Source organism: Balaenoptera borealis (assembly GCF_965194805.1).
Source record: "Balaenoptera borealis genome assembly, chromosome: 1".
Taxonomy (NCBI): Eukaryota; Metazoa; Chordata; class Mammalia; order Artiodactyla; family Balaenopteridae; genus Balaenoptera; species Balaenoptera borealis.
In genome coordinates, this window is record NC_138860.1 from 107,386,640 (window position 1) to 107,409,395 (window position 22,756).

Sequence of the window (22,756 nt, forward strand, 5' to 3'; positions counted from 1 at the left end):
TAGATCTTTACGTTTGATCTTTTTTATCCTGCACTTCTTAGCTCAAATGTCAACTCCTCAGAGAGGCAACTCTGACTGAATCGAGTTCTCCACTCCAGTCACTCTATGAATCCATAGAAGCGTGCAGCGTAGGTCCTCAAACACATTTGTTTGCTTCTTTTAACCAAATAAATAAAATAAAATTTCTGTCTGTGATCACATCCTTCAAAAACAGTCACAAGGATTTTCACCAAATTTAGAGGATATGTTACAGATGATGAGTCAACACTTATGGAATATAAGGTAAGCAAAACAAATTTTGGAGTACAATGTTGCTAATGTTTTCACTTAGTTTCCCCTTTCCTTTTATCCAGGATTGACTATCAGCATCTATGTTACTAGACACCTTAAATAATTTATTTCATATCAAACTTAAAAGAAAAGGCAGTTTATCCAACTCCATAATAGAATAACTTGAACTCCCTGCCAGGGCCACACCTAGACATATGGATAAGTTAGACTAGCTAACAGTTTCATATACATCTAAACCAGTATTTCAAAAATATCTGCCCAGTAATTACTTATTGAAGAAAGAGAAAAGTGCCTTTTTATACTTCTTTAATTATATTTAAGACAATTCAATCACATGTACTCAAAGTAATGTAATATTCTAACTTAATTTGGAATCACCTTTTCTTCTGTAGGTTTTCATCCCTCATAGTTTACATGCACCAATATAAAAATAACTTATAAGGATATGTTACCAAGTCCTGTTCAAAATATCATTGAAAGTTCTGGGGGTTTTTCCTGTCTTTTATGTCAGCAAAAATATTTTCACCTTCTCAGTAGTTCTTTCTCACTTTTAGTTTCTCTTGCAATTTTCTAATTCAGAAAACACTATGGAAGGTATATTAAAGGGTTTAAAGTTCAGGGGGAAATTTTCAAATTCTCACTAAGCAGCAATATAACATGTATTTCTCAATTTCAGCCCTAACTGCTGACTTCAGGCAGCTGTCAATTGTCTGTTCTCAGAGTAGCTGTCACCTGTTGAAAAAATCTGCAACAGAGACCCATCAGTGGTGGCAAGGAAGGTTTTGTTTTGTTTTAATTTTTACTCCAAGGTGCAATTTGGCAGAAGTCAAACTACGAAAGAAGGCAGCTATGAAAGGGGTTGTGTGCAGAAAACTGAATTAAATGGCACTGCATCTTCAATGTACTATAGTTGTGTTAGAGTCCCTATACATCTTTCTGCTTTCTGCTTGGCCTTGACCATCAGACCTTGGGTCCACAGCTTACCTTCCTAGCCTGACAGTATCCTCATGCTTGACTTTCTCCAGAATCTGAGCAATGAATTTAGCCATTGTTGACTCTTCCCCATCAGCAGTAAAAAATACCAAAGCATCAGTGGACAATACAAAAGGCACCAACTTATATTTGCATACTTAATGCCTGGTTGATTTGGCGTTGGGTCTAGGGGCATAGAACGGGAGAAATAAGAGTGGACAAAGAAAAAAGAGTTTATGCCAAAAGAAGGAAGAGAAAGGGTTAAATATGAGTGAAAGTTTGGAACCTATCCTCTGATAAGGTAAGCTCTAGGTCATAGAGCCAAGCTACAGTTGGATTGTATGACTCCTTCTGCCTCAATACTCCCTCACCTCCTGCAGCAGTCTACCTTGTTTACTGACAGCCTATAACATGGGCCAGGCAAGGCACTGTGCTTTATTTGCATGAGCTCATTTTAAAATGTAATGTCAAAAATTAGATAATTTTAATTCCCATTTTAAGGTTGAGGAAACTAATGCTAAAAGAGATTCTTTCTCAAAATATCACATCCAGCTGGTCTTCAAATCCAGGAATATCTAGCTAAAAGAACAAGCCATCTAAGACTAAGAGATTGAAGACCACAAACTTTGAACCCAGAGTCTATAATCTTAAAATGACTGAGGTAAACTTATCATCAGAATCAAAGTCGAAAGTAGGTAGAATGTGAGTTCAGTGGGAATGAGAAGACTCACTTGTCCAGTTAAAAAAAATCTCCTATGACCAGTGAGATGCTGAATGGTGGTTGCCAGGGGCTGGCAAGTGGGAGAAATGAGGGAGATGTTGGGTACGAACTTTCATGTATAAGATGAATAAGTTTTGGGGACCTAATGTACAGCATGGTAACTACAGTTAACAACTCTGTATTATATACTTGAAAATCGCTAAGACAGTAAATCTTGTGTTCTCACCACAAAAGGAAAAAAGGTAATTATCTGAGGTGATGAAAAGGTTAACTAACTCTGTTGTAGTAATCATGTCACAATATATTTGTGTATTGAATTTTCATGTTGTACACCTTAAATGTATGCAGTTTTATATGTCAATTGTATCTCATTAAAGCTGGAAAAAATAAAGATCATTACACTGAGGTTTAACAAAGTTAAATAAACTTCCCACTGTCACAGATTTTTTAAGTGTCAGAACCAGGACTCTGACCCAAGTCTGTATGACTCTAGACCTAGTGCTCCAAACATCCAGATAAACCACTTCTAAAAGGGGAACTAATGACCTAAGTCATCATCTACCTTAGCTGGAAGCCAAGTTCCACAGAAGAGGATTCCCAAGATAAAGTGAATACCCAAGAGATCAGATAATAATATCAAAACTAAATAACATTTATGGAGCAGCGTTAAGGCTGTACCAGCCATTAAGCTAAATGCTTTATCTGGATTATTTTATTTTTTGCTCACAACAAATCTAAGAGATAGATATTAATATTATCCTTATACTAAAGTTGAGGAAACTTGAGACAGAGAAATTCAGTGTTTTGCCAGGACTTAAATCCTAGACTCTAGGACCTGTACCCTCTTAGTCAGTTTACTGTACTTCAAGCCATACCTCTGTAGGCTGGGAGTTTTAATTCCATTTTCATAATACTAACTCCTTAGTACCCTAGCACCTGAAGCCTTTTACATTTGCACCCATCTTGGGTGATACTGAGCAGAGTGGATGGAGTAGCCTCCAGCTCCTCCTAGTGGCTAGAATGGCCATTAACATTTACAAAAGGATCTAAGTATTGTGAATCAATGCTAACCAGGAAACACCAGCTTGTGGGTTTATCTAAAGACCTGGCAAGCATTAAACACCTGCAATCCAACCCATCCTGGCCTCAGAGGCCTCATTAAATGTCTGACATCTGGTGTACAACAGGGTACTTTAGCAACTGGGGAAGAGCATCATGCAGATTAAAATGATAAAATTACCCCCAAATTAGTTCAGCAGATGTGGAGCAGAGACACCAGGAGTTTTGTTTTTCAGCTTCTTCCTTGCATTCCACTACAATAAATATCAATGCTTGTTATCCCAGCTAATTACACAGTTCCCCGGCACCAAGGAAACTCCATTTTCCTTTCATTTCTGACACACAGCATTTAGATGCATCCCCTCTAATGACCTGCTTCCTCCTCTTTTAAGGAGGCTACAGCCATCCAGCTAGCAATTCAAAACTGAAAGCTACTCCATCCTCCAACCCTTATTCTTTTTAGGGTTCATTTTTAAGCCATACCCTAAATACAGGAATTTGCAGTCTTTAAAAAGTGGCTATTTTCAGACCTGTTTACAAGACCACAATCTGAAACATCAGTCAAAAACAGCTTGAACTGATTGCATCCTTCTCTGGAACAGAACATCTAGCAGCGAAACATCCATTTGTAGCTGATCCATCTGCCCTGTAATTAAGGTTGCATTGCAGCCCTCTTCCAAACTTATTTCTGCAAGGGAACAGCTGAGATCCCCTAGATAAGATGTCAGAATATGTGCTATCCATTTTGTTGGTTAACATTATCAGAGCCAATATAGTGCTGAATTTAAATCACCAGCAAAGTTGGTGATAGGGTAACATATATCCAAAGAAGCTCTTGTAAAGTCACTAATGACTGCCTTGCTCTCCCAGGTGCCACTTGAAAATCCTCTTCATAAGACCCATTCAAAGCTCAGTGAAGGAAACACCTTGCTGTTGAATGAAAAAAAAAAAAAAAAATGACTCATTATGTACATCAACTCGATATTGTGCACTTAAAAGCTATAGAAACCAACCTTTCCAAATTGCAAGTAATTTTTAACCATGAGTTCATTCTTGTGCCATTATTCACACAGACAGATGATGTAATATGCATTTTAAAAATGAGAAACCAACTTTGGGGATCAAGTGTGTCAGGGATAAGAACAGTGTGGCCCAAAGGTCTCAACACCTCCTCTCAGATTGAAGTCAGAAACTCGAAAAATGAGAACATCAGTATCAGGGACAAACTTTGAAAACAGGTTTTTTTTTCTTCCTAAAGCAAGTTTTATGAAAACAAAAGCAGCAAGTGTTTTCAGAGGCCGGTATATTTATAATATGCAAATCACATATTGCTAACATGGTTTCATGTTTTCCCCAAAATAATTATTAAACAGACCCAAAGAATTCCTCAAAGAATATAGAATATAATATCAGACTGATAAATATTTGCTAGAACCTACTATGTGCAAAACACTGTTTTGCTCTGAGGTGCATAGTGGTGCAGAAAATTTGCCACCAACCATCTGCCCCTCCCTGTTTGTCTACTTTTAGAAAATTCTCTCCCTTAAAATGTGGCGTCTCTGCTTTCCCCTAGCTGATAGCTTTATGCTATCACAGGGCCTCACAGCTTTGAGATTTAGAGTCAAGTGTTGAAGTAGCACAATGCTATGAGGGAGAGGCAGGTAAAATGGATGGATCTTATGCTAGCACTCAGGGACACGTCGCTTGTGCTCATACACACACACACACACACACACACACACACACACACACACACACACTGGATTTTATGGCATCAACCCAAAAGCCATCTCTTAGGACAGTAAAAAAATAAATAAATAAAGCTTCTCCTTTTAGCTCCCTCTCTTGAAAAATATTTTAAGAATCTATCCAAATCCTTTTTGTTTCCTCTCAAATACAGAACCTGTGAATGAGCATGATTTCAAGTCAATACAAAATACGTAAGTTATCAGGGGATTTTTTAAAAATCATGCATTTCCAAACATAGTTGTTAAGGTTACAGCAAGTAATAAAAATGCAGAGAGCATCTTACTGTAGAGATAGGCATTGGGAACCCCCTACTGGCTTAGCCAGAGGAAAATGACCCCACAGGTTCACCCAGCAACTGCTGTGGGATCCAGATTACAAATTGCTCCCAAGGCAGTATGACTATGAGCTTGAAATATTCATCTCTCCTTCCAAAACAAATTTGCCAAGGCATTCCTGTCTCAATATTTCTATAAACTAAAACACACCACCTCGGAGCAGAGCAAGTTGAATCCTAAATTCTTAGGAATTAAAGTATACGATGCTCAAGAGGGCACATATGAAAAGATTTTCCTTTGGAATCTCAAAATCAGTTGGCGGATGGTAGCAAGACCAAACAGAGATAAAGTCAAAGATTCTATCACTATTTCAGGTCCTTGAATCTCAAAAAGTAAACATATTTGTGGTTGGAATAATACTTTCCTTTTGGGAACCATTTCCAGCAAAAGGAAGGCACATTATTACACAATGTAGAAGAATATCATATGTGTTGGTTTATAAATATCACGACAGAATTGGACGGAAACACCCAGACTAAACTATATGAAATCCAAATTCACAGGGACTGGAAAATGCCTAATGCAGATGGAAGGTAAAATTCTGAACTGCCGGCCTCATCTAGGATTGTAATAAAAGTGAATTGTGAGTTTAAAAATAGTGAGTTATCCAGCTTTTTATTCTAATTTCAGTTCAACAAGTATTGAGTATATTCTATGTTCTTGATATTACACCAAGTCCCAGAAATACAAAGATGAAAGACACATGCTCTGCCCTCGGGAAGCACACAGTCTAATGGAAAGCACACATGCAATAGCGTTAACATGACTCTAACAAAAGTCAGCATACAGTAAGGACTTCTAGGTTGTAGGTAAAGGAATTTAGCTTGTTAGTGCATTAGCCACATTTTTATAACCATAAACAAATAATCATCCTGTCTGTCATCTCTGCATTAACAAGTTCCAGCATTTTATTAACAATGTACTTTAACATGAACCATCTTATGTACCCTACACAAGAGTTCTATCAAATAAGCAGGTGATGAGAAAACTGAAACATCAATATATCTCGGATTTGGAAGTCATGTTAAATATCTTTAAAGTCCATCTGTGGGTAGTGCACACCCATGGTATTACACTAAGAAGGATACTGAACTCCTGTTAAGTCTAATGGGAAAAAGTCCGCAATTGATTGAGAATGTCTGTTAGCGTTCGTAGGGGAGGCAGTGGCAGAACCAGTGTCTGTATTTATGAGTCATTTTCTATCCTATTCACAGCTGCTTTTAAAAGACTAATGGTAGCAACGACCCCTTGGCAGTTTCCTGCTGCATTCTGAATACTGACGACAAAGTGGTCTTATGTCTCTCCATCCAGATAATTCCAGGCCTTCACTCCAGTCTGGAATGGGTTCCGGTATTTTTTCTTAGCTCCATAATTTTCTTCTCTGAATAATCGTACATTATTCACAAAGTCTATTGTTATCCAAATTCTCTGAGTTTTTCAAAGTGAATAATCCATTTTTAAGCATTTTCAAACGTTTCACCATAGTGAACCAAATTGCCCTCAATGTACATTTTGTCTTTTCATTGATATCAATATAACATTTTTACCAATACTGTGTTTGTTCAATCAGGGTTTTAATTTGTCTCTGACCACTCTTTTGCTCTCTTTTATTATCTTTTACTATACGGTTCATACTTGCCTACCCAACGCCACTAATGATTTCGCAAATATTTCCAACAGCACGTTTTTCCCATAAAATGTTTTTATAAGAAAATCTGAACTTTGTGGAAGAAAATTTCTATACACATTGAAGAAAGAAAAATACACCATTTTTATTTTATGACATTCTCTAATTTTTTAAAATATATGTGGAGACTTTCTTTGCATACTAACATTAAGGAACTCAAATTGTCATCTTGGTTTCATCTCTATGAACATTAAAATCAGCAAGGAAGACATTTAGCCATTTCTACCCCAGCCATACCAAGAGATGGTTCTTATTTAGCATATGAACATGTGGTTCACATTACACTGATGTTATGGAGGACTGCTGGGGAAACACCCAAACCCAGAGGACTGAAGAATTCCTGCAGAAGAATACATATAGCATACTCCACTCCACCCATTTTTCTCCCAATACCATATTCGGTATTTTTAAAATACTGTTTAAGAGCTTTCAAATTCAAATTTGAGCCTATTACTCTGAAACTCCTATGGTCATTTCTTCTTCGTTTAGCTTCTGTAGGACTTAAGGCTGCATTCAGGTTCTTATCCTCTACTACATAGTATCTTGCATAGTAAGTGCTCAGTAGATAATAATGGATTCTTGAACCAGAAAGAGGAATTTTTAGGTTATGGGTATGCTTAAGAAGAGAATTCCATTTCAGAGAAGATTCTCCAAGAAAACAGTTTTATGCAAAATGTGAATGCTGCAATGTTATCTATAGTAGTAAACCATTTAAGACTACATGAAAGTCTAAACACAGGAGATGGGTGATAAATCATGGTATGTCTAAATGATTGAATTTATGACAGCCATTAAAATGTTTAGTATAAAAACTGTCATTTAATATCAAGTGAAAAAACCAAGATACATGACTTTATGTAGTGTTATCATAACATATAAATATGATTTTTTATAAAATATACAGGTAAATTATGCCAAATATTAATAGCAGTTGTAACTATATAGTATACTTAAAATTTCGGGGGGTATTTTGTAGAATTTTCTATAAGAAATACAAATTGCTTTTTTAATGAGGAAAATGTTTCCACAAAAAGTTTTAAACTTCCCAAAGAATAATTTCTCTGGTGAGTAGCATGAAATAAATGATTCCAGTACTGAACAGTTAGTTGCACAGTGAAATCTGATTGGTGAGTCATCACAGAGGAGGATTTCTTCCTTTGGCTTCCAGGGCTGAGACCAGGAGGGGCCAGATATGTTATGCCAGTAACATATCTAGTTATTGGCAAAACAGCAGCCCCAACAGAAACATTCCACAGAAGAGTGTTTCCAAAATGACTAAAATGTATACAGAAAGATATTTAGTCAATAATTTGTATCACAGAATAAGATAATAGTAATGTCAAAGGAAAATACATATCTTTTATTTTGCCACTGTTATACTGCACAGTTTACCTTCCAAGACAGCGCACTCCAAGTTAAGAGTGTTAACAGGGATAGTGAGGGATAGAAAAAGCTACGCATTCCTAAATGTACTTATTTTTTAACTTCTTTATTGATGTAATATTAGTAAATGACAAACACCACCTATTTTAAATACACAGTTTGATGAGTTTTGACATATGTATACACCCATGAAACCATTAATACAATCAAAGTAATGAACATGTCCATCATTCCCAAAGATTTCCTTAACTTTTTATAAATCCTCTCTCCTACCTCTCCTCACTCCACCCACATACCCTGTCCCCAGATTAGTTTGTCACTATAGATTATAGACTAATCTGTCACTCTGGATTTGTTTGCACTTCCTAGAATTTGATATATATAGAATTATATTGAGTACTCTATTTTTACTTGCTTCATTCACTCAACATAATTAGTTGGAGATTAATTCATGCTGTAGAATATATCAACAGTTCATTCATTTTTATTGCCGAACAGAATTCCATTATATAAATTTGTGTATAGAATAATTATATTGCATACATGTATAAAATTATGTTAATTTTATTGTATAAATATTTATTATATAAAAATACTATGTATGTAAAATTATATTAGAAACATGTATAAAGTACAAGTTTATCAATTCACTTTTTTGATTTGTTTAGAGATTTTGGCAATTAAACATGAAGTTTTTTTTGAAGAGTCCTCTACAAGTCTTTGCATGGACATAGACTTTTATTTCCCTCCACCTAGGAGTGGACTGTCTAGATCACATGGTAGGGGTATGTGTAACTTTTTAAGAAACTGCCAAACTCTTTCCCAAAGTGTTGATAGCTGTACTATTCTCTTCAGCATTATGTGAGGGTTCCAGTTACTCTACATCCCGGGAATTGTCAGCACTTGGGATGCTCTGTCTTTTAAAATTTAGCCATCCTAATAGATGCGTGGTGGTATCTCATTGCAGTTTTAATTTGCATTTCTTTAATGACAAGTCGTGCTGTGTATTGTTTCATTTGCTTATTTGCCACAATAGCATATCTGTTTGTGTCTATTCAAATCTTTTGCCCATTTTTTTAAAAAAATGAGTTCTCTTTTTATTGAGTTTTGGGAGGTTTTTCTATATTCTGGATATAAGTTCTTCATCATATGCATGATTTAACATTTTTTCTCTTTACCATTAGTTTTCAACAATTGGATCATTATGTGAAATGTAGTTTTCTTCTTGTTTCTTGTACTTGGGATTCATTGATATTGTTGATCTGTGGATTCATAGATTTCATCAAATTTGGAATTTTTTCAGTCTTTACTTTTTCAAATATTTTTTCCAGTCTCTTTCTGTGAGCACTCTGATTACAAGCATATTAGACACTTGAAATTGTTCCATATCTCACTGATTCTCTATTCATTTAAAAAATATTCTCCTTTATTTCTGTGTATCATCTTAATAATGTCTATTTCCAAGTCTTCATGCTTACTAATTTTTACATCTGGAGTGTTAAATTTTCACAAATCCCATTTAGTGTATTACTCAAGTCAAACATTTTAGTTTACATTTATAGAAATGCAATTTTTGTCTTTTTTTATGTCTTCCATGTCTATACTTAAATTTTGAACATAAAGAATAGGGTTATGATAACTATTTTAATGTTTTTATTTGCTAATTCTAACGTCTATGTCAGCTCTGGCTTTTGATTGATTTTTTCCTCTCATTATGAGTCATATTTTTCTATTACTTTGTCTGTTTAATCATTTTTTATTGAATTCCAGCATTGCAAACTTCACTTTTCTAGATGCTGGATATTTTTGTATTGTCATAAATATTCTTGAGCTTTGTTCTGGGTCACAGTTAATTTACTTGGATACTGTTTGTTCTTGCTTTTAAGAATTGTTAGGCAAGACTGGAGAAGTGTTTTAGACCAATTATTTCCTATGATTGATGAAGACACTTCAGTGAGCTCCACCTGATGCCCTACGAATCATGAAGTTTTCCAGTCTGGCTGGAGAGAAGAGAGGCTGCCATGCACTGTCACCTTTAACCTGTTCGGTGGGTTCTTTCCCTGGCCTTGGGTAGTTTCCTCACTCCCGTTCACTCATTAGCACTCTGCTAGAGAAATAAAGGGACTGGCTCAGATCTTTGTGTTCTCTCTCTGCGCAGCTCTCTCCTCTGCATCACTTTAGGGTGGTAAACTCCAGGCAGCTTTTTGTCCTCAAACTCTCAGCTTTGTCTCTTCAACTCAGGGTGTTGGCCAGACTCTGCCTCAGTTCTGCCTCCATACTCTATGGCCTGGAAATCCTCTCAACACAGAAATCTAGGAAAATTCATAAGGCACACAACATTTCTCCCCATCTTTCGGGCATCACTGTCCTACATTCACTGATGCTAGCTAGTGCCTTGATAACCCTTATTCCATATATTTTGTCCATCTGCGTTTTTTATTTTTCAGGTTCAGTGATAATTCTGTTCCCAGCTACTCCATCTTAGTTGGGAATGGATATTCCTAAGTGTATTCATTCTGATCCTAAACAACTGGTAAGTCTCAGCATTCTGAGCACTGAATAAGCACCCACAATGTTCATACAATCACATACAATCATGGAGTCTCAACTATTCCTCTGTGAAATAACCCATAAAAAAAAAAAAAAAAAAAAAGATTTCTTTGACCGGAACTGTTTTTGTTGTTTAATGGGTATTGCTTTCAGTAAATATCTTATACTTTATCTTTTTAAAAATTGCTGTTTAAAATTAATATTTTTCGTACTATTCTTGAGTAGTGATATTTGTTAATGTGCTGTGCATTAATTTTGTTTTGCACTGCCAAGTTAAAGCCCTTTTCACTAGACTGTAAAGGTAAATCTAGAAATTACTTATTTTACATTTATTTCTTTTTAAAATCCAGGATGGGCCTGGGTGACTCGGAGCCCCTGTCTTTGGGCCCCAGCCCGCGGTCTCTGGCTGTGTGTGAGGCAAGATGTCGAGGTGCAGCTTGGAGAACCAGGATGCTCAGTTGTAAGATGCTGTCACAAATGTGGAGAAGTATTTTGGAGAGTTGTGCTAAATCTTTGCTGCTTATGTGCAGAAAACTGCCAGACTGGGATACAAAGCAGAGCTCCTGGTGAATGAAATCAATGTGTATGCCTCTACAGAGAGCCCAAATTTAAAGCAGGGCCTGAAAAACTTTGCTGACGAGTTTGCCAAACTTCAGGATTATCGACAAGCAGACGTTGAAAGACTTGAAGCAAAAGTAGTTGAACATTTGAAAGCTTATGGAACCATTGTAAAAATGAAATGAGATGACCTCAAAGTAACATTAACAGCAAGGAATCAAGAAGCTTTTCAACAGTTAACTCAGAAAGAATATGTCAGAGAAACCCATCTGACTGACATGTTATTTCACAGGCAGAAACTGAATTACAAAGAGCTACAAGGGATGCTACCTGCACAACTCGTCATCTGGAGGAACCTATTGACAATTTTGAAAAGCAGAAAATAATGGATATAAAGACTATATTTTCAGAATTTATCATTATTGAAATGTTATTTCACAGCAAAGCTTTAGAGTTCTATACTGCTGCCTACCAAAATATACAACAGATTGATGAAGAAGATTTAGAGGTTTTCCAAAATTCTCTGTATCCACCAGATTATTTATGTCATTTAGATATCATCAGAGCAAATTCAAAGTCACCTCTTCAGAGATCACTGTCAGCTAAGTGTTTATCTGGAGCAGGACAGGTAACTACTTGTTGACTAAGAAAGGATCAACAAGCAGAAGAGGATGATGAAGAAGATGACGACTTAGATGTTACAGAAGAAGAAAATTAAATTTCTTAAGTAAACTTTGCATTTCCATTTTCATCTCAAACGACTTGAAATCCAGATTTACTAAAACTGTAAAACTTTACACTGGATTCATACGTTAAACCTCAAAATGAAATCCTACTGGAAATGGAGAAATTATTAAAGGAAATTTATGCTGACCAATAAATAAATAAATAAAATTCAGGATGTGTCCATGTAAACATTATTTTAGAAGAATAAACAGGGGGAGGCCTTCAAGATGGCAGAGGAGTAAGATGTGGAGATCACCTACCTCTCCACAAATACATCAAAAATACCTCTACATGTGGAACAAATCCTACAGAACACTTACTGAACACTGGCAGAAGACCTCAGACTTCCCAAAAGGCAAGAAAATCCCCATGTACCTGGATAGGGCAAAAGAAAAAAGAAAAAACAGAGACAAAAGAATAGGGACGGGACCTGCACCAGTGGGAGGGAGCCGTGAAGGAGGAAAGGTTTCCACACACTAGGAAGCCCCTTCACTGGTGGGGACAGGCAGTGGGCAAGGGGGAAGCTTCAGAGCCACGGAGGAGAGCGCAGCAAGAGGGGTGCAGAGGGCAAAGCAGAGAGATTCCTGCACAGAGGATCATTACCAATAAGCACTCACCAACCTGAGACGCTTGTCGGCTCACCTGCCGAGGCTGGTGGGGGCTGGGAGCTGAGGTTGGGCTTCGGAGGTCAGACCCGAGGGAGAGGACTGGGGTTGGCTGTGTGAAGAAAGCCTGAAGGGGGCTAGTGTGCCACAGCTAGCTGGGAGGGAGTCCGGGAAAAAGACTGGACCTGGCTAAGAGGCAAGAGACCATTGTTTCAGGGTGCACGAGGAGAGGGGATTCCTTCTCCGTCTGCCCACAGAAGGCAGAGCACCACCTAAGTGAGATCCAGAGAAGGGCACAAGCTGCAGCTAACAGCTCTGACATCAGAGACAGGCAAAACCACTAAAGCTGCTGCTGCAGCCACCAAGAATCCTGTGTGCAAGCACAGGTCACTACCCAGACTCCCCCCGAGAGCCTGTGCAGCACGCCACTGCCAGGGTCCCATGATCCAGGGACAACTTCCCCGTGAGAACACATGGCATGCCTCAGGCTGTTGCAATGTTACACTGGTCTCTGCTGCTGCAGGCTCGCCCCGCATTCCAGTTATGACTACCGTACCCCTCCCTGCCCCCGGCCTGAGTGAGCAAGAGAGCCCTAATCAGCTGCTGCTTTAACCTACTCCTGTCTGGGCAGGGAACAGACCTCTGAGGGTGGCCTACACACAGAGGCAGGACCAAAACCAAAGCTAAACCCCAGGAGCTGTGCGAAAATGAAGAGACAGGGAGATTTCTCTGTGCAGCCTCAGGAGCAGCAGATTAAATCCCCACAATCAACTTGATAAACCCCGCATCTGAAGAATACCTGAATAGACAATGCATGTTCCCAAAATTGAGGGGGTGGACTTTGGAACCAACTGTAGAGAAAGCAACTTGGGATTTGCTTTCTGCATCTAATTTGTTTCTGGTCTTATGTTTATCTTAGTTTAGTTTTTAGTGCTTATTATCATTGGTGGATTTGTTTATTGGTTTGGCTGCTCTCTTTCTTTTGTTTTTTTTTCCTTTTTCCCTTTTTGTGAGTGTCTATGTATATGCTTCTTTGTGTGATTTTGTCTGTTTAGGTTTGCTTTTCCCATTTGTCCTAGGGTCTGTTTGTTTGTTTGTTTGTTTGTTTTCTTTCTTCCTTTTCTTCTGAGCCCTGTGGCTGGCAAGGTCCTGTTGCTCCAGCCAGGTGTTGGGCCTGAGCCTCTGAGGTGGGAGGACCAAGTCCAGGACATTGGACCACCAGAGACCTCCCAGCCCCATGTAATATCAAGCAGCGAAAGCTCTCCCGGAGATCTTCGTCTAAACACTAAGACCCAGCTCCACCCAACGGCCAGCAAGCTCCAGTGCTGGACACTCCATGACAAACAACTAGCAAGACAGGAAAACAAACCCACCCATTAGCAGAGAGGCAGCTAAAAGTCATACTAAGTTCACAGACATTCCAAAACACACCACCAGATGCAGCCCTCCCACCAGAAGGACAAGATACAGACCAACCCACCAGAACACAGGCACCAGTCCCCGACACCAGGGAGTTTACACAAGCCAATGAATCAAGCTTACCCACTGGGAGCAGACACCAGAAATAATGGGAAATACGAACGTGCAGCCTGTGAAAGGAGACCCCAAACACAGTAAGTTAAGGAAAATGGGAAGACAGAGAAATATGCAGCAGATGAAGGAGCAAGGTAAAAACCCACCAGACCAAACAAATGAAAAGGAAATAGGCAGGCTACCTGAAAAAGAATTCAGAGTAATGATAGTAAAGGTGATCCACAATCTCGGAAATAGAATGAGGAATATACAAGAAATCTTTAACAGGGACCTAGAAGAACTAAAGACCAAACAAACAATGATGAACAACACAATAAATGAAATTAAAAATTACTCTAGAAGGAATCAATAGCAGGATAACTGAGGCAGGAGAATGGATAAGTGACCTGGAAGATAAAATAGTGGAAATAATTACCACAGAGCAGAATAAAGAAAAAAGAATGAAAGAATTGAGGACAGTCTCAGAAACCTGTGGGACAACATTAAATGCACCAACATTCGAATTATGGGGGTCCCAGCAGAAGAAGAGAAAAAGACAGGGTCTGAGAAAATATTAGAAGAGATTATAGTTGAAAACTTCCTTAACGTGGGAAAGGAAATAATCAAGTCCAGGAAGTGCTGAGAGTCCTATACAGGATAAATCCAAGGAGAAACATGCCTAGACACATACTAATCAAACTATCAAAAAGTAAGTTCAAAGGAAAAATATTAAAAGCAGCAAGGGAAAAGCAACAAATAACATACAAGGGAAACCCCACAAGGTTAACAGCTGACCTTTCAGCATAAACTCTGCAAGCCAGAAGGGAGCGGCAGGACATATTTAAAGTGGTGAAAAGGAAAAACCTACAACCAAGATTACTCTACCCGGCAAGGATCTCATTCAGATTTGATGGAGAAATTAAGACCTTTACAGGCAAGCAAAAGCTAAGAGAATTCAGCACCACCAAACCAGCTTTACAACAAATGCTAAAGGAACTTCTCTTGGCAGCAAACACAAGAGAAGGAAAAGACCTACAATAACAAACCCAAAACAATTAAGAAAATGCTAATAGGAACATACATATCGATAATTACCTCGAACGTAAATGGATTAAATGCTCCAACCAAAAGACAGAGACTGTCTGAATGGATACAAAAACTAGACTCGTATATATGCCATCTACAAGAGACCCATTTCAGACCTAGGGACACATGCAGACTGAAAGTGAGGGGATGGAGAAAGATATTCCATGCAAATGGAAATCAAAAGAAAGCTGGAGTAGCAATTCTCATATCAGACAAAATAGACTTTAAGACAAAGACTATTACAAGAGACAAAGAAGGGCACTACATAATGATCAAGGGATCAATCCAAGAAGAAGACATAACAATTGTAAATATTTATGCACCCAACATAGGAGCACCTCAATACATAAGGCAAATATTAACAGCCATAAAAGGGGAAATCGACAATTAACAAAATCATAGTATGGGACTTTAACACCCCACTTTCACCAATGGACAGATCACCCAAAATGAAAATAAATAAGGAAACACAAGGTTTAAATTACACAATAGACCAGTTAGATTTAATTGATATTTATAGGATATTCCATCCAAAAACAACAGAATACACTTTCTTCTCAAGTGCTCATGGAACCTTCTCCAGCATAGATCATAACTTGGGCCACAAATCAAGCCTTGGTAAATTTAAGAAAATTGAAATCGTATAAAGTATCTTTTCTGACCACAACGTTATGAGACTAGATATCAATTACAGGAAAAAGATTGTAAAAAATACAAACACATGGAGGCTAAACAATATGCTACTAAATAACCAAGAGAACGCTGAAGAAGTCAAAGAGGAAATCAAAAAATACCTAGAAACAAATGACAATGAAAACACGACGACCCAAAACCTATGGGAGGCAGCAAAAGCAGTTCTAAGAGGGAAGTTTAGAGCAATACAGTCCTACCTCAAGAAACAAGAAACAGCTCAAATAAACAACCTAACCTTACACCTAAAGCAATTAGAGAAAGAAGAACAAAAAAAACCCAAAGTTAGCAGAAGGAAAGAAATCATAAAGATCAGATCTGAAATAAAGGAAAAAGAGATGAAGGAAACAGTAGCAAATATCAATAAAACTAAAAGCTGGTTCTTTGAGAAGATAAACGAAATTGATAAACCACTAGCCAGACTCATCAAGAAAAAAAGGGAGAAGACTCAAATCAACAGAATTAGAAATGAAAAAGAAGAAGAAACAACTGACACTGCAGAAATACATAGGATCATGAGAGACTACTACAAGCCAATAAAATGGACAACCTGGAAGAAATGGACAAATTCTTAGAAAAGTACAACCTTCCAAGACTTAACCAGGAAGAAATAGAAAATACGAACAGACCAATCACAAGCAATGAAATTGAAACTGTGATCAAAAATCTTCCAACAAACAAAAGCTCAGGACCAGATGGCTTCACAGGTGAATTCTCTCAGACATTTAGAGAAGAGCTAACACCTATCCTCCTCAATGTCTTCCCAAATATAGCAGAGGGAGGAACACTCCCAAACTCATTCTACGAGGCCATCATCACCCTGACACCAAAACCAGACAAAGATGTCACAAAAAAAGGAAACTATAGGCCAATATCATTGATGAACATAGATGCAAAAACCCTCAACAAAATACTAGCAAACAGAATCCAACAGCACATTTGAAGGATCATACACCATGATCAAGTGGGGTTTATCCCAGTAATGCAGGGATTCTTCAATATACGCAAATCAATCAATGTGATTCACCACATTAACAAACTGAAGGATAAAAACCATCTGATCATCTCAATAGATGCAGAAAAAGCTTTTGACAAAATTCAACACCCATTTATGAAAAAACTCTCCAGAAAGGGGGCATAAAGGGAAACTACCTCAATATAATAAAGGCCATATATGACAAACCCACAGCCAACATCATTCTCAATGGTGAAAAACTGAAACCATTTCCTCTAAGATCAGGAAGAAGACAAGGTTGCCCACTCTCACCTCTATTATTCAACATAGTTTTGGAAGTCTTAGCCACAGCAATCAGAGAAGAAAAAGAAATAAAAGGAATCCAAATCAGAAAAGAAGTAAAGCTGTCGCTGTTTGCAGATGACATGATACTTATACATAGAGATTCCTAAAGACGCTACCAGAAAACTACTAGAGCTAATCAATGAATTTGGTAAAGTAGCAGGATACAAAATTAATGCACAGAAATCTCTTCCATTCCTATACACTAATGATGAAAAATCTGAAAGTGAAATTAAGAAAACACTCCCATTTACCACTGCAGCAAAAAAGAATAAAATACTTAGGAATAAACCTGCCTAAGGAGATAAAAGACCTATATGTAGAAAAGTATAAGACACTGAGGAAAGAAATTAAAGATGATACAAACAGATGGAGAGATATACCATGTTCTTGGATTGGAAGAATCAACATTGTGAAAATGACTATACTACCCAAAGCAATGTACAGATTCAATACAATCCCTATCAAACTACCACTGGCATTTTTCACAGAACTAGAACAAAAAATTTCACAATTTGTATGGAAACACAAAGACCCCGAATAGCCAACGCAACCTTGAGAGAGAAAAACAGAGCTGGAGGAATCAGGCTCCCTGACTTCAGACCGTACTACAAAGCTACTGTAATCAAGACAGTATGGTACTGGCACAAAAACAGAAATATAGATCAATGGAACAGGATTGAAAGCCCAGAGATAAACCCATGCACCTTGGTCACCTTATCTTTGACAAAGAAGGCAAGAATATACAATAGAGAGAAGACAGCCTCTTCGATAAGTGGTGCTGGGAAAACTGGACAGCTACATGTAAAAGAATGAAACTAGAACACTTCCTAACACCATACCCAAAAATAAACTCAAAATGGATTAAAGACCTAAATGTAAGACCAGACACTATAAAACTCTTAGAGGAACACATAGGCAGAACACTCTATGACATAAATCACAGCAAGTTCCTTTTTGACTCACCTCCTAGAGAAATGGAAATAAAAACAAAAATAAACAAATGGGACCTAATGAAACTTAAAAGCTTTGGCACAGTAAAGGAAACCATAAACAAGATGAAAAGACAACCCTCAGAATGGGAGGAAATATTTACAAATGAAGCAACTGACAAAGGATTAATCTCCAAAATATACAAGCAGCTCATGCAGCTCAATATCAAAAAAAAAAACAAGCTACCCAATCCAAAAATGGCGGAAGACCTAAATAGACATTTCTCCAAAGTAGACATACAGATTGCTCACAAGCACATGAAAAGATGCTCAACATCACTAATCATTAGAGAAATGCAAATCAAAACCACAATGAGGTATCACCTCACACGGGTCAGAATGGCCATCATTAAAAAATCTAGGGACAATAAATTCTGGAGAGGGTGTGGAGAAAAGGGAACCCTCCTGCACTGTTGGTGGGAATGTAAATTGATACAGCCGCTATGGAGAACAATATGGAGGTTCCTTAAAAAACTAAAAATAGAACTGCCATATGACCCAGCAATCCCACTACTGGACATATACCCTGAGACAACCATAATTCAAAAAGATACATGTACCACAATGTTCATTGCAGCACTATTTACAATTGCCAGGACATGGAAGCAACCTAAGTGTCCATCAACAGATGAATGGATAAAGAAGATGTGGCACATATATACAACGGAATATCACTCAGCCATAAAAAGAAATGAAATTGAGTTATTTGTAGAGATGGATGGAACTAGAGTCTGCCTTACAAAGTGAAGTAAGTCAGAAAGAGGAAAACACCATATTCTAACACATATATATGGAATCTAAAAAAAAAAAACGGAGGTTCTGATGAACCTAGGGGCAGGACAGGAATAAAGACTCAGATGTAGAGAATGGACTTGAAGACATGGGGAGGGGGAATGGCAAGCTGGGACGAAGTGAGAGAGTGGCATGGACATATATACACTACCAAATATAAAATAGATAGCTAGTGGGGAGCAGCTGCATAGCACAGGGAGGTCAGCTCTGTGATTTGTGACCACCTGGGTGGCATAGGGAGGGTGGGAGGGAGGCTAAAGAGGGAGAGGATATAGGGATATATGTATACATATAGCTGATTCACTTTGTTATACAGCAGAAACTAACACAACGTTGTAAAGCAATTATACAATTATACTCCAATAAAGATGTTAAGAAAAAAAAAAGAGTTATGCCATGACGAACATAGAGCACATGAGCCTAAATTTTATCCTTGACTCAGCTCTCTGGGCATTCCGCTGATCTGCTAAGTTATTAATATGGCTTAACTTGCTCTTGGTGAACTCATTCTGCTTATCAGTGCCCATCTTTTCTATGTGCTTACATGTCATCTAATCAATACCAATCCATTCTTAGTTTGAAAAAGATCAAAATAAAATGTACTCTTCTATATATATTAAAATATATTATTTCTACCATTTTGAAAATTTGACAACTGCTATTTACTAGGCTTGAGGCAACTCTGATCTTCATGACTTTGAGGAGGTTCTGTCATTCTCTTGAATGGAGTTCACCCAGGTCTGGCAAATGGTCTTCATTATAAACGTTCAGATTTTATCCTACTATATTTTCACATGTGATAGTTTCTCTGTTCTTTTCAAGCATGTCATGGGGGTCAAGGAGTCCCACAGCCCCACTCCCAATAACTTCAACCTTTTCCCAGCATTGCCCTTTCTGGTCTACTTCTCTGAAATAGAGATAGCTAATAGAGAAAAGGCATTTTTTCCTTTAACCTTTTCTATGAATTTCAGACCATTCTGGGTTTTATTCTTCCCTGCACAGATTTTACTTTTTATAGACACTCAATAAATACATGTAAACAATTTTTAAATAATAAAAAAAGAAGAAGGAACAGGCCAAAACAATAGGAATATTTTATAATAAAGAAAACATAATTTTTGTGTAGATAAAACATACTAACTTATAGAACTTCATATTAAACGCTTAGACTATACCTACAGGTAAAAATCACTTTAACTGCTTTGCCTGAGTTGATTGCTTGCTGTTTCAAACTCCCTGGCAATTCAGTTAAATTGGTTAGACCATTATATAATATGAAACTGACAGGTTGTTTCACTGAACTGACTCACCAAGTCAACCAAAAGTTGAACTGGTTGTATATGGAGCCATTAGACAATCTGGGAATAGTCTCATATTGGGTGCTGTGGGGCTTGGAGAGCACTAAAAAAAAAATTTGTGAATCCTTTCTTTTCCTGTGATGTTTTTATCAAAGGATTTTGAAGATACAACAGTATTAAAGCTCCTTAGAGCTAAGCTGTCTTTGTTATCTGAAGAAATATAGTCATGATTGCAAATAGTCTATAACATGCATTTTAAAAATATCTTTATTGGAGATATTGTTGTGTTAGTTTCTGTTGTACAACAAAGTGAATCAGCTATATGTATACATGTATCCCCATATCCCCTCCCTCTTGAGCCTCCCTCCCACCTTCCCTATATTACCCTTCTAGGTCATCACAAAGCATCAAGCTGATCTCCCTGTGCTATATAGTAGCTTCCCACTAGGTATCCATTTTACATTTGGTAGTGTATATATGTCAATGCTACACTCTCACCTTTTCCCACCTTGCCCTTCCCCCATTGTGTTTTCAAGTCCATTCTCTATGTCTGAGTCTTTATTCCTGTCCTGGCACTAGGTTCATCAGTACTGTTTTTTTAGATTCCGTATATGTGCATTAGAATACAGTATTTGTTTTTCTCTTTTTGACTTACTTCACTCTGTATGATAGACTCTAGGTCCACCCACCTCATTACAAATAACTCAATTTCTTTCCTTTTTATGGCCGACTAATATTCCATTGTATATATGTGCCACATCTTCTTTATCCATTCATCTGTCGATGGACATTTAGGTTGCTTCCATGTCCTGGCTCTTGTAAATAGAGCTGCAGTGAACATTGTGGTACATGTATCTTTTTGAATTATGGTTTCCTCAGGGTATATGCCCAGTAGTGGGATTGCTGGGTCATATGGTAGTTCTATTTTTAGTTTTTTAAGGAGCCTCCATATTGTTCTCCATAGTGGCTGTATCAATTTACATTCCCACCAACGATGCAAGAGGGTTCCCTTTTCTCCACACCTTCTCCAGCATTTGTTGTTTGTAGATTTTTTGATGATGGCCATGCTGACTGGTGTGAGGTAATTTTGTAGTTTTGATTTGCATTTCTCTAATAATTAGTGATGTTGAGCAACTTTTCATGTGCCTCTTGCCATCTGTATGTCTTCTTTGGGGAAATGTCTATTTAGATCTTCTGCCCATTTTTGGATTGGGCTGTTTGTTTTTTTGATATTGAGCTGCATGAGCTGCTTGTATATTTTGGAGATTAATCCTTTGTCAGTTGCTTCGTTTGCAAGTATTTTCTACCATTCTGAGTGTTGTCTTTTCATGTTGTTTATGGTTTCCTTTGCTGTGCCAAAGCTTTTAAGTTTCATTAGGCCCCATTTGTTTATTTTTGGTTTTATTTCCATTTCTCTAGGAGGTGTGTCCAAAAAGATCTTGCTGTGGTTTATGTCATAGAGTGTTCTGCCTTTGTTTTCCTCTGAGAGTTTTATAGTGTCTGGTCTTACATTTAGGTCTTTAATCCATTTTGAGTTTATTTTTGTGTATGGTATTAGGAAGTGCTCTAATTTCATTCTTGTACATGTGGCTGTCCAGTTTCCCCAGCACCACTTATTGAAGAGGCTGTCTTTTCTCAATTGTATATTCTTGCCTCCTTTATCAAAGATAAGGTGACCATAGGTGCGTGGGTTTATCTTTGGGCTTTCAATCCTGTTCCATTGATCTATATTTCTGTTTTTGTGCCAGTACCATACTGTCTTGATTACTGTAGCTTTGTAGTATAGTCTGAAGTCTAGGAGCTTGATTCTTCCAGCTCCATTTTTCTTTCTCAAGATTGCTTTGGCTATTTGGGGTCTTTTGTGTTTCCATACAAATTGTAAAATTTTTTGTTCTAGTTCTGTGAAAAATGCCATTGGTAGCTTGATAGGGATTGCCCTGAGTCTGCAGATTGCTTTCGGTAGGATAGTCATTTTCACAATGTTGATTCTTCCAATCTAAGACCATGGTCTATCTTTCCATCTGTTTGTATCATCTTTGATTTCTTTCATCAGTGTATTATAGTTTTCTGCATACAGTTCTTTTGCCTCCTTAGGTAGGTTTATTCCTAGGTATTTTATTCTTTTCATTGCAATCGTAAATGGGAGTGTTTCCTTAATTTCTCTTTCAAATTTTTCATTGTTAGTGTATAAGAGAGCAAGAGATTTCTGTGCATTCGTTTTGTATCATGATACTTTACCAAATTCATTGATTAGCTCTAGTAGTTTTCTGGTGGCATTTTTAGGATTTTCTATGTATAGCATCATGTCATCTGCAAACAGTGACAGTTTTACTTATTGTTTTCCAAGTTGGATTCCTTTTATTTCTTTTTCTTCTCTGATTGCCATGGCTAGGACTTCCAAAACTATGTTGAATAATAGTGGTGAGAGTGGGCAACCTTGTCTTGTTCCTGAT

At 37.5% G+C, this 22,756-nt stretch overlaps 1 pseudogene across 1 annotated transcript in view; it reads left to right on the forward strand.

Annotated features, from left to right (window-relative positions):
- LOC309625950 (CBY1-interacting BAR domain-containing protein 1 pseudogene) overlaps positions 1-21,327 on the forward strand; it is a 45,453-nt pseudogene extending 24,126 nt beyond the window's left edge. The window contains exon 1 of the transcript in view: positions 1-21,327. This exon is cut by the window's left edge and continues 24,126 nt beyond it. The product of the transcript in view is annotated as a CBY1-interacting BAR domain-containing protein 1 pseudogene (transcript).
- Positions 21,328-22,756: the final 1,429 nt, after the last annotated feature.